This window comes from Gopherus evgoodei, chromosome 4 (genome assembly GCF_007399415.2).
Source record: "Gopherus evgoodei ecotype Sinaloan lineage chromosome 4, rGopEvg1_v1.p, whole genome shotgun sequence".
In the NCBI taxonomy this organism is placed as follows: Eukaryota; Metazoa; Chordata; order Testudines; family Testudinidae; genus Gopherus; species Gopherus evgoodei.
This window is the reverse complement of record NC_044325.1, coordinates 62,387,656-62,400,461: the sequence shown is the minus strand read 5'-3', so window position 1 is coordinate 62,400,461 and position 12,806 is coordinate 62,387,656. Positions and strand designations below refer to the sequence as shown.

Sequence of the window (12,806 nt, the reverse complement as noted above, 5' to 3'; positions counted from 1 at the left end):
AGAAGTCTGTGAGAATAGGGAGGAGAGAAAGAAAAGGCAGAGGGGCGAAAATCAATCTGACCACAGGGGGCAATGAATGACTTGTACCATCCTGACACACACACACACACACACACCACAATCAGAGCTGTAGAACTTCCTTCAACAAGTTGCTTTTAGGCTTTGTGGGCTGTGAGCTTGCACTGTTGCAGAGGAAGAAAAGAAATGCTGAATGGACATACAAGCTTATGTTTGCCCAGCTGACAATGCAAACTGAGGGCCGCTTCTCAGGTCTCATTTATCACAGGGCTTTCTGCCTTCCTTGGGACAGAATGAATGGCTTTCAAGGAGATTTCCATGGCTTTGGAAGAAATAGGATTGCCAACTTTCTAATCGCACAAAACCAAACACCCTTGCCCCACCCTCTTCCCCTTCCCTTCCCTTCCCTGAGGCCTTGCCCCTTCTCTAAGATCCCACCCCCATTCACCCTATCCCCACCCTCACTCACTTTCACTGGACTGGGGCAGGGGGTTGGGGTGTGGGAGAGGGAGAGGGCCGGGGGTGCAGGTTCCAGGGTGGGGCTCCAGGTTGGGACAGAGGGTTGGGGTGGGGAAGGGGGGAAGAGCTCTGGCTGAGGGTGCAGGCTCTGGGGTGGGACAGGGGATGAGGGGTTTGGGGTGCAGGAGGGGGCTCCAGGCTGGGACTGAGGGGTTGAGAGTGCAGGAGGGAGTCAGGGCTGGGGTAGGGGGTTGAGGTGTGGGAGGGGGTGCAGGCTGTGGCTGGGGGCATGGGCTCTGGAGTGGAGCCAGGGATGAGGTGTTTGGGGTGCAGGAGAGGGCTCTGGGCTGGGGCTGAGGGGTTTGGAGTGCAGGAGAGGGCTCAAGGCTGGGGTAGGGGGTTGGTGTGTGGGAGGGGGTGAGGGCTCTGGAAGGAAGTTTGGATGTGGGAGGGGGTTCAGGGCTGGGAGTAAGGGGTATGGCCTGGGGGAGGGATTAGGGTGTGGGAGGGAGTTCTGACCTGGGACAGGGGGTTGGGGTGGGCTCTGGGAGGGAGTTAGAGTGCAGGAGGGGGCTCAGGGGATTGGGATGTGAGAGTGGGGTTGGGGTGTGGGCTCTGGCCAGGCGGTGCTTATCTCAGGCAGCTCCCAGTCAGCAGCACAGCATGCCCCCCCCGGCTCCGAGGTGGAGGGGCCAGGGGGTTCTGCGCGCTGCCCATGCCCACAAACACCACCCATGCCTGCAGGCGCTGCCCCCACAACTCACATTGACCACAATTCCCAACCAATGGGAGCTGCAGAGCTGGTGCTCAGGGCTGGGACAGTACACAGACCACTGTGGCCATCCGTGCACCTAGGAGCAGGATTTGTCAGCTACTCCCGGGAGCCACGTGGAACCAGAGTAGGCAGGGAGCCTTCCTTAACCCACTGTGCTAAGGACTTTTAGCGGCCCAGTCAGCACCGGTCAGAACCGCCAGGGTCTCTTTTTGAGCAGGCATTCCAGTCAAAAACTGGATACTTAGCCACCCTAGGAAGAAAAGAGTGTTTTTATTTTGCTGTCAGAAACATTTAAAGAAACAGAAGCCCCCTGAGACCTATGTCTTTTAAAATTTGGCTACATTCAGAAAAAGGCCCAACAGAAACACCATCTCAGGGAATGTTTATTCTCTGTAAATGACTTCATTATCAAATTTGCTCAGTTCAAAGTGAGCAACACCTTTTTCTATCTATCAGCAAGCCATGCTGAACCCAGTGAACCCTGCAGTCCAATACAGATCAAACTCCCTTACATGGGATTGAAGTTTAGCTTGTGTGAGGATTGCATGATCAGAGTCAAAGCTTGAAAATCAAGTGGGTTTCTTGTTGCTTCCCACAACACAAGTAATAAAGATTCTGTAGTGATAGAACTCAGATGGCAATTTTATTGTGATAAGGCAGAGCATAACAGTATTTGCAAACCCCGAGCAATCAAAAATCATGGTCAAGACCCACTAAAATCATGAAATTTCCTTAAAAATCATGAGATTTAAAAATAAAAATGTTGGGGGAGGGCGGTATTTGTCTTCTGATTTCTGAGGGATTTAAGCTACACTGAGGGTATGTCTACACTACCCGCCAGATCAGCGGGTAGTGATCAATCTATCGTGGATCGATGTATTGCGTCCTGTCTAGATGCAATACATCAATCCCCGAACGCTCTCCCTATCGACACCAGGGCGAGAGGCGGAAGCGGACTCAACGAGGGAGTGGAGGCCGTCGATTCTGCGCCATGAGGACACAAAGTAAGTCAATCTAAGTTGATCTAAGATACATCGACTTCAGCAACGCTATTCTCGTAGCTGAAGTTGCGTATATTAGATCGATCCCCCCAGACCCCCACCTTCCAGTGTAGACCAGGCCTCAGTTCATGTTTTCAAGCTTCTCACCACAACCATGAGGGCTAAAAAGTTTTTTATGTTAATGAAAGCTGAGATGCTCATGCAATCTTTTGATTCCAGTAAGTGGGGCTTTAAGAATAAACACCAAATCACAAGACTTGCAATAAAATCATGAAACTTAGTCACACTGATTAATATTATATAATAATAACATTACTTATTACTTAACAGATAGTAAAGCACCAATAAGCTTGGCCCAATCCAAATGGCATTGACAACTTCAGGTCCTGCTCCTGCAAGCTCATCTGAGTGGAATGACTTGTGTGCCTGCATGGAGCCCCACTGAAGTAAGGATCCACCCATGCAGAGCAACTTGCGGGACTGGGGCCTAAGAATACAACTTATTATGCAATTATTTTGTGCTGACAGTAGTCAGCATGTTTTTGTAGCAAAATAAGCAGAAATGGCTCTGAAGACAAATCAAGGAATAAATATGGGCAGTAGATATATAAAAAAGCCGTTATCCGACCCTTTTTCTAAGCGTCACAGCAGTCTACCACTGAATGATTGTTCTCCACTGATCAGAATGGAATGTTGGGACATTTTTTCCTACAAATGTCTCAGGGACGCCATCACACATGATTCCAGATAAACCTCCATGTATAAAAATACCATCATGTACGTTAATGAGCAGAAATTACTGACAGAATGTCTATCCCAGGGGGTCCAGTTCCCAGGTAAGGAGTTTGTCTCAGTGCTATTGTGGCAGCTCTATTAGCAGAATGCAGCAAGGTCACTGGTATAACTTGCCCTCAGTTCACAAATTTCCATTTCAGACTCTCTGTCTCTGTCTTGGTTTCGGTCTATTTACTCGGAGCCATTTCTTAACAATGTCTAATTTCCTCAAGGAATCCCTCTGAGTCCATTCTCTCAGATATGCTGCCATATCTTTTTTTTAAATCACTGAAAGGCACAAATATCCTTCCTGAGCTTTATAACCATCTAGCTTGATTATAGACATGAATTTCAGTTACCATACATTTCTGCACCACAGGGGTTCCAAAAGTGCAGCCTGGGGGGATCTAAAGTGTGGCCCCCTAACTGTCTTCACCCACAAGATGAGGGTAAAGTAGATTGATACTGTTTTTTTTACCACTAATAAGCACAATCAACAAGCATTTTTTTTTATCATGGAAGATACAAGCTATGGGAATTGTGGTGCATTCATTTTTTATTTATATCACTGCACATGCAAATTAGATGCAGCCTTCAGGTGTCTGGCAAGTTGCCAGTGTCTGGCCATTGGTGTCACAGAATTTGCACATCTCTAATAAATAGAAAGCTTTATGTTGCTGTTTTGTAGCAGTTTCTTCCAGATTGTCTGATTTTCTAAGGTGGGCAACTAGGCTTAATTAAATTAGGATTCAGTCCTGTATTGAAAATAAAAAGAACCAGTCCTTTCTCTTTCTCACTTAATAAGGATACATAACTCTAGCAGAGGTGCCTTAATCCCTCTGTAATGAGGAGCAGGATCAACCCTTCATCAGGCAAATAAAAGACTATGGAATGGACTTGGAACAGGAGCCATAAAGAAATGTATCAGTGTTTCTTGGAGAGAGAGCGTATTATTAGCACATAGATCTAGCGATGCCACTTGTAAATAGCCTCTCAAAAATCACTGAGTCTGGAGTGTTAAACTAAAGAGGATCACAAGGCCCAGTCAGGGGGAATGTTATATTAAGATCTCACAGTAACTTGCTTCACCTTTCTGGTAATCGGTTCCCAATCTAACCTGTCTCCTGAGTTTAGGTTACAAACCTCAATAACTCTGTGGCAGTCTTGACAGCAATTAACATTACTCAGCAGCCAGCTGGGTTTTAAAATCTCCCTTCCAAGTGATCTTGTTACCTAGGTTTTAAAGACAGCATGACACGGTCATTTTGTATCTAGGGACCTGATCCTGCACTTTTGAAATCAATAGGAGTTTTACTATTGACTTCCATGGAAGCAGGAGCAGACTCCAGGAAAGCAATCCTACAAGCAAGTAACACAATAGTAAACTGCTGACTGTTTCCCAAATCCCAAAGTGTTTTCCTACCTGGTTTTGATATTGTTATGGGAAGCAGAGGCTGGAGGGGGGTTGCCCAAAGGTAACTTCTGAGAGCTTTTCCTCCACAATTAACCCCCCTTTTTCCTCCTGATTATTTATTTTTGCATATTATGCACACGTATCACAACAGTGTATTTCAGTGTTTCTCTTACCCTACTATTGGAGCACTCAGACTTCAAAAACCCATGGGAGTCTCCTAAGTCATTTAAAACAAACAAACAATGGTTTTGTTTGAAAATAACTAGCTGCTGTTGGACTCTCATATCACTTTCAAACCCAGCCAACAAATTCCCAGCTCATTTGTTATAAAGGTTCTACTGTCAGAGTCAGAACACTGCCATGAAAGTGGCGGGCAGTGCAGGGTCCTAAGCACAATGGGGTTTGAATAGTAAGATTGAATGAATGTAAAAATGAAAACATGATTTTTGGAAAAAAATGTTTCTCTGTAGTGTCTCTTCTTGCACACTGTTCCCCTAAAATTTACACAGTGTATTTATTGCTTTACACACGTTAGAGATGGGAAAGACTTACTACTTCTAGTGACTCCATTCTCCCACTTAACCAACACTGGATTGTTCTCTACAGCAGTGGTTCTCAACCTTTTGGGGCTCAGAATCCATTCAAAATGTTTATGGCCTATCGCGACCCAGTAAATAGTCTAGGGGTGGAGGCCTGGGGTGGTTTCGATTGAATCCCACCCCTGGATTGGGTCCTGCACACCACTCACCCAACAGTAGCAGCTCCTGTGCTACGGGGCTGGCTGGGCTTGGCTCTCTGCTCCAGGCATTGCAACCTTCAGGGCTGCTGCGCCACTCAGTTTTGGCCCCACCTCCCTCACCAGACCAAATTTGTGTGAGTGGACCAGGGCTGGCTCCAGGAACAAGCAGAAGAAGCAGGTGCCTGGGGAGGCCAATAGAAAGGGGTGGCAGTTCACCTGTTGCTGGGGCAGCACGTCCAGGTCATCACTGTTGGCACTTCAGCGGCAGCTCAGTCGGCCCGCTTGAGTCTTTGGTGGCAATTCGGCAGCAGGTCCTTCACTGCCTGGCTTCCTCTCTGGCGGCACTTCAGTGGCAGCTCAATCGGGTTTTTCTCTTTTTTTTCTTCTTATTTTTTTCTTCTTTTTTTTCCTGCTGCTTGGGGCGGCAAAAAAGCTGGAGCCAGCCCTGGATCTGACTCATGAAATTGTGGTGCTACTCACTCAAATTTGGCCTACCTGGACTCTCATCATCATGACCTGAGTGGTGCTGGGACCCCAGAGGTTGCAGTGCCTGGAGCAGGCAAGACCAGCCAGTCCCATGGGACTGGAACCACAGGAACTGCCATGTGACCCTTTGAAACATTCTGGTGACCCAGTTTGGAGTCCTGAGCCACGGGTTGAGAAACCCTGCTCTAGAGAATATTCTTGAGTTGTCCAGTCTAGTTGGGAGGCAACATGGTCTAGTTGAAAGGGCACTGAACTAATAGTCAGGAGATCTGAGTTCTCTTCTCAACTCTGCAGCTGACCTGCTATCCTTTGTCTGTCTTCTCTATTTAGATTGAAAGCTTTTCAGGGCAGGAATTGTCTGTTACTATGTGTCTATACAACACCTGGAACAATGGGGCCCTGTTCTTGGTTGAGGCCTCTAAGTGCAATACAAATAATAATAATAATAATTAATAATAATAGCTTTAAATGACTTAGGTATTAGGGCTTCCACCACTTCTCTTGGGAGATTATTCAACACTCTAAGAGATCTCATTCTTAAGAATTTTCTTCCTGATGTTCAACCAAGATCTGGCTTTGGCTTAATTTTATGTCACTGTTTTGGGGTGGGATTTTTTTTGGGTGGGGGATTGGAGGATTTTTTTGGTCAGTATTCTTAAAGCACAGTAATACTGACTTTTTCTTGTATGTATGTGTAACTCTTGTAGTTTGGTTGTAAGAAATTTCCATTAAAAGTAAACGGGGGAAAAACAAAACTCCAAAATAACTTGCTGCATGATGAACACTTCTTAAGGAATTCCCAGACTTCTCCAACAGATGAAGAGCAGGGCTTCAGCCTCATCTCTTCACCTCCGCCCCCCCCCCCCAAAAAAAAAAAAAAGTACAGAGGGCATAAAGGCTTTTCAGGATAACTGCAAAATGTGGCAGGTCTGATTCTGATCTCACATCAGTTTTACACTGTAAAAAGCAAGATGAGGCCTGGCATGTATTAGTTGCTTACATCTCATGAAAATGTATTGACTTTGGAGGAGTCCCCCTTTCTGAGTGGGTAGACTGGCTAGGATGAGCATGATGAGAGAGAAAAGAAGTGGCACCCTCTACACACTGACCAGAGAGCCCAGCAGTTACATATTGTACTATGCAGTGTATTTGGAGAGTCAAGTGCTGATTCTGAGCGCAGTCCTGTGCTCCCAGATCAAGCAGGTAGTGGGAACGTTGCAGATCTGACATACTCAGTTTTGGAGGGAGACAGATGAAGTGTTTCTCACTGATAGCATAGAAGCCCCCTATTCACTGATATGGGTGAAGGCAACAGTGCTCTGCAGCAAGCCCCAAGGGCTGATTTCTCCATTGCCCTCTGGCCCCTAGAAAATACCCTCAGCACAGAAGGCCACACAGGTCAACATACAGGGTAGGTTGGAGGTGGGCCAAGAGGAAACAGCTGTGGCCAAAGCACTGCCTGCACACCAGCTATTATTCAAGGGGATCCTCATCTACACTGGGAGCAAGGCAGGTCCCCAGGTGGGCCCAGAATAAAGGGAATGCAATGGTAGTTTGAAACCACCTTTCCCCTGAACTTTGCTATGCTGAGTGCAGAAATGGAGTACCAGAGAACTGGTCCCTAATTCCTATCCATGGCTAGAAAACTCTGCAAGAAGGATGGATTGATTCATACCTACTGCAGACGGTGTATCCTGGTACAAAGGAGGTCAAAGGTCCCAAAGGAAAAGCACCACATATCAAAAGGCCTTTAATCACCTCCTCCATAGACCTGAACATTGTTCTTGACTGGAGGTTTAGACTTTTCCACAAGAAGCCCTTGCTGCCAAGAGCAAATAAAAGAACAAAAGCACTCCAGGTGTAATGTGGAGTTGGGGAGATCTCAATGGCAATCCATTCCTTCATGACTTGGGCCTGATTTTCTAAGGGACTAAACATGTCACAGTTCCATTGAGTTCAAATGGAGTTGTGAATGCTCAACATTTCTGAAAATCAGGCTTCAGGTATGTCAAGTTGGATACCCAAAAGCTGAGATACCTCAAGTAGGTTGACCATAGGTCCCATTTTGGCCGGGACAGTCCCTTTTTTAAGCCCTGTCCCAGCTGTTCTGACTTTTTTTTGGAAAAAGTGGGCATTTGTTCCCTTTGCTCTTGGCAATTTGATCAGTTGACAAGAGCAAAAGGGACAAATGCCCACATTTGTTAAAAAAGTGGGGTGTGGAGCAAAGGAATGTGTGGGGGCTGACCAGTGATGCCAGCCTGGCACAGGGTGGGAGGCAGAACTGGAGCAACCAGTGACAGCATTGTGTGTGCAGGGGAGGTGGGCAGGAGTGAGCAGTTCGGGCCAGCACCATGGCGGGAAGAACTTGTGTCAGTCCCATGTGGTGTCCTGTTTTCCCTTTGGAAAATATGGTCACCCTATACCTCAAGCCTCTATCCACTTTTAAAAATATTGGCCTTGATTTTTTGTGCCTCAGTTTCCCCACCTGTAAGAATGGGAATAATAATTATTAGAGCTGTCGAGCGATTAAAAAAATTAATTGCAATTAATCGTACTATTAATTGCACTGTTAAACAATAATAGAATACTATTTATTTAAATATTTGTGGCTGTTTTCTACAATTTCAAATATATTGATTTCAGTTACAACACAGAATACAAAGTGTACAGTGCTCACTTTATATTTATTTTTTATTACAAATATTTGCACTGTAAAAAAAAAAGTAATAGTATTTTTCAGTTCATCTATTACAAGTACCATAGTGCAATCTCTTTATCATGAAAGTTGAACTTACAAATGTAGACTTGTATGTAAAAAAAAAACTGCATTCAAATATAAAACAACGTAAAATTTTAGAGCCTGCAAGTTCACTCAGTCCTACTTCTTGTTCAGCCAATTGCTCAGACAAATAAGCTTGTTTACATTTGCAGAAGATTATGCTGCCCACTCCTTGTTTACAATGTCATCTGAAAGTGAGAACAGGCATTTGCATGACACTGTTGTAGGTGGCGTTGCAAGATATTTACGTGCCATATGTGCTAAAGATTCATATGTCCCTTCATGCTTCAAACACCATTCCAGGAGACATACATCTATGCTGATGATGGGTTCTGCTCGAAAACAATCCAAAGCAAACGCATGTTCATTTTCATTATCTGAGTCAGATGCCACCAGCAGAAGGTTGATATTCTTTTATGGTGGTTTGGGTTTTGTAGTTTCCGCATCGGAGTGTTGCCCTTTTAAGACTTCCGAAAGCGTGCTAAACATCTCATCTCACTCAGATTTTGGAAGGCACTTCAGATTCTGAAACCTTGGGTCAAGTGATGTAGCTATCTTTAGAAATCTCACATTGGTACCCTCTTTGTGTTTTGTCAAATCTGCAGTGAAAGTGTTCTTAAAATGAACATGTGCTGGGTTATCATCTGAGACTGCTATAACATGAAATATATGGCAGAAGGTCAGAGTAGGGGACATACAATTCTCCCCCAAGGAGTTCAGTCATAAATGTAATTAATGCATTATTTTTTTAACAAGCATCACCAGCATGGAAGCATGTCCTTTGGCATGGTGGACGAAGCATGAAGGGGCATACAAATGTTTAGCATATCTGGCATGTAAATACCTTGCAATGCCCGCTACAAAAGCGCCATGCAAATGCCTGTTCTCACTTTCTGGTGACATTGTAAATAAGAATAGGGCCGCATTATTTACTGTAAATGTAAACATGCTTGTGTTAGCGATTGGCTGAACAAGAAGTAGGATTAGGGTGACCAGATGTCCTGATTTTATAGGGACAGTCTTGATATTTGGAACTTTTTCTCATACAGGCTCCTGTTACCCCCCGTCCTTTGTCCCAATTTTTCACACTTGCTGTCTGGTCACCCTAAGTAGGATTGAGTGGACTTGTAGGCTCTGAAGTTTTACATTGTTTTGTTTTTGAGTGCAGCTATGTAACAAAATCTGCATTTGTAAGCTGCACTTTCACAACGAGATTGCACTTCAATACTTGTATGAGGTGATTGAAAAATATTATTTCTTTTGTTTATCATTTTTACAGTGCAAATATTTGTTAAAAAAAATAATAGACACTGATTTGAATTACACCATAGAATACAATATGTATGAAAATGTACAAAAACATCCAACATTTCAGTTGGTATTCTATTGTTTAATAGTGCAATTAAAACTGATTATTTTTTTATCCCGATTAATTTTTTTAGTTAATTGCGTGAGTTAACTGCGATTAATCAACAGCCCTAATATTTATGCCTCTTTCCATAGTGCTTTAACATCTGTGGATGAGTGCAAGGTATTACCATTATTGTAGCAACCCTCCTAGCTTGATGTCATCCCCATATCTTATAAATTTACTCTCTGCTCCATTAGCCAAGTCATTAATGAAAAATAAGGAGTAGTACCTGACCTAGGACTGACCCTGATGGGGCCCCGCTAGATACACCCTCCCAGTTCCATAGGGATGGTCTTTCAACCACTGGTGCACCCCACTTTATACTAGTTTTAACTAGACCACGTTTCCCTGCTTTCCTTATGAGCCCGTCATGAAGGACTGTGTCAAAGCCCTTATCATAAGCCTTCCTTGCCCTGCACCCCTCGGGCTAGCTGTAACACCAGACAGTCGACCAAGCCGGAACCTCCCTTCGCCAGCCCTGCTGTGCATTGTGCTCTTTATGAGGGGCTCGGGATTTTCCCTCCCTCCCTTACTCTGGTTTACATGGAAGGCTGCACATTAGCGCCTGTCCCTGCTGCTGCGGCAGCGCTGGGGGCGGGGGGCGCTCTTTCCGTATTGGTCGGACGTCATTGGGGGCGGGGCTCCTATCAGCTGTTTGGGGGATGCCAGGAAGCAAGTGTATTTTGGAAACAATGCGGCGCGGCTGTGCCTGAGGCTGCAGCTTGGGGACTCCTCGCTCCGCCCGGGCTCGGCGCCCGCGTCCCCCCGCCCGGCGGTGCCCAGCCCTGCCCCAGGTAAGTGCCCGCCGGGCCGGGTGCTCCTGCCAGCCGCGTCTCCACTGCGGGCATGGAGCGGAGCGCGCCCCAGCTCTGCCGCGGGAGGCGCTCCTGGGCGGGCCAGTCAGGAGGCCCCTTTGCACCTCGTGCTCCCCGGCTCTTGCCCTTCCCGGGGGGCAGAGACCCCGAACGCTCATGGCAGCGGCTCCGGAGCTGCTGCTGCAGGGTGGCTCAGTCCCGGCGGGCACTGACCTAACAGCCCGCCCCTGGTCCAGGCGGGCTTGGCTGGAAGGGGACCGTGGGGCGAGAGCGAGTCTGTGGTAGCTTCTCTCTCTGGTGTCTCTTGGCTGGACTCGGGGCCGAAATCGAGCCATCCCGGTTGCAGCAGTTTATGCCATAGGGCCAGGAGTCAGGTAGGGACTGAGAAGGGTCGGGACCTGCAGTTAGATCCATGGGGTTTGCAGTTACCCGCCTAGAGCGAGTGCCTCCTGTTCTTCCTGGTCTTGGTCCTGGAGTGGAGACCCCGACCCTCCTCACCTCAGCACGAAGAACTCCGCTCTCTGCTCGTACCATTTAGTTCTAGTTCACTATGCTGAGTGACCCTCTCCCCCATCCAGGAAATGGCTTCCCCCGTCGGTATCAGGGAGATGTTTATATTGTCCCAGGTGACATCTGTTTCTCTCTGCTTTGTGAGCTAATGAACCCCAAACTTGCGAGGGGGAAGTCTTCTCTCCTGTTACTCTCGGACTATAAACTGGTAACTGGCAGAGTCATTAGACTGCCGGGAACTAAAGGGAAAAAATAATTATCATAAAATCATATATCTCTAAAGCAGTTCGTCCCCTGCCTGAAGGGGCTCCCCACATCTTCCCGTTGTTTTATATCCTTTCATTATACTGTCTCTGCAGCTGAATTCTACTCCGGTAAAATAAGCCCCTCCTTCCACCAGAAAAAATATTTGCAGTATCCTCAGTTACTCCTAATCACCATGGTATCTGATTTACTTAAAATAAATAAAACTCCTCTTCTGAGTTTCCTCAACCTGATGTGATCACTTCCTTATAGTTAGATTCATGCAAGTAACTGTTGAAAAATACTTGTGCCTCTTTGGCAGTGAGCTAATTCAGTGTGTTGCTCACAGAGCAATTATTCAGGCACTTGCCAAAGGCAGAGACTTTAAAAATTGGTGATTTGCATAAATGTTAATGATCATAAAGAAACAAGTTAGTGCTAGCGTTATTCTAAAGCATATTGCTTTTTGGAAACAGTTACTTGAAGTGCCTGTCTAAGACAGTGCCTCCTACGTACAATGCTGAGTACATCTGTGATGCTAGAAATTATGGTAGTGTCCAATAGCCCAGATAATGTTTTCCACTATTGAATCTCTTTTGGGGTTTAAAGTTTCTATTTTAAATCCTGCTGGCCTCAAACATTGTATTTAAGTCCTCTGCACAGGTATAACTTTGCAGTACGTAATCCCACAAAGGGAAGGAAAGGAATGTGGTAGTCCTAAACTTAGACCAGCCAACTTTGTTTTGGGAAGCAGGCAGAGGCATGTGTATGTTGAACCTTCCCTCTGTTTTTCCTGTCTGCTCATCTTGAGAGTAGCCTCTGACACTGTAATGTATAAGAATTCCACTGTCAGTGTGCTCAGGCTTTCTCAGATAGCAGGTTTTCTTGTTTCCTCAGGAGAATGCAGTAGGCAGATTGAAGGTATGATACTCTATGCATATGTGCTCCCAAAGTCATAAACAACACTAGCAAACTCTGATTTGTTTGATGCATCTCCCTTTGAGAGAGTCTATTTTTACCATTTTTGTTTTTGAAGGAGCTAGCAAACTTTATTTTGGGGTCATGAAGAAATTAAGTGGGTCTTTGGGTAGGTGATGCTCTGGACTTGTCAAACGTCTTGTTCTTCTCTAGGCCTCAGAACAAAGCATGAGCTCATCTTGGCCCACCAGAATAGGATGTGGACTAAGATTTCTGACTGTTCTGAAGGCCCTTTTGTTAAATGTTTGGCCTGCCTAGTAAAATTCCTGGCTTTGGGGTTTGTCACACTTAGCTTTTTGTACCAAATGTAGCTATAGCTCTAGCTATTTTAATGCTATTTGCAGTTGTAATCTCTTTTTGAGGGTGGAAAAAAATATTCCTTCCCATCTCCTGTATCTTCTTTA

The 12,806-nt window shown here is 45.6% G+C and overlaps 1 protein-coding gene across 5 annotated transcripts in view; it reads left to right on the top strand.

Annotated features, from left to right (window-relative positions):
- The first annotated feature begins 10,560 nt into the window (after window positions 1-10,560).
- Window positions 10,561-12,806, top strand: part of BMF (Bcl2 modifying factor) — a 28,398-nt gene continuing 26,152 nt past the window's right edge. For all 5 annotated transcript variants that reach the window (XM_030559439.1, XM_030559441.1, XM_030559438.1 and 2 more), the window contains exon 1: window positions 10,561-10,650. The gene's annotated coding sequence lies outside the window, so the exon portion shown is untranslated. The remainder of the gene's footprint in view (window positions 10,651-12,806) is intronic.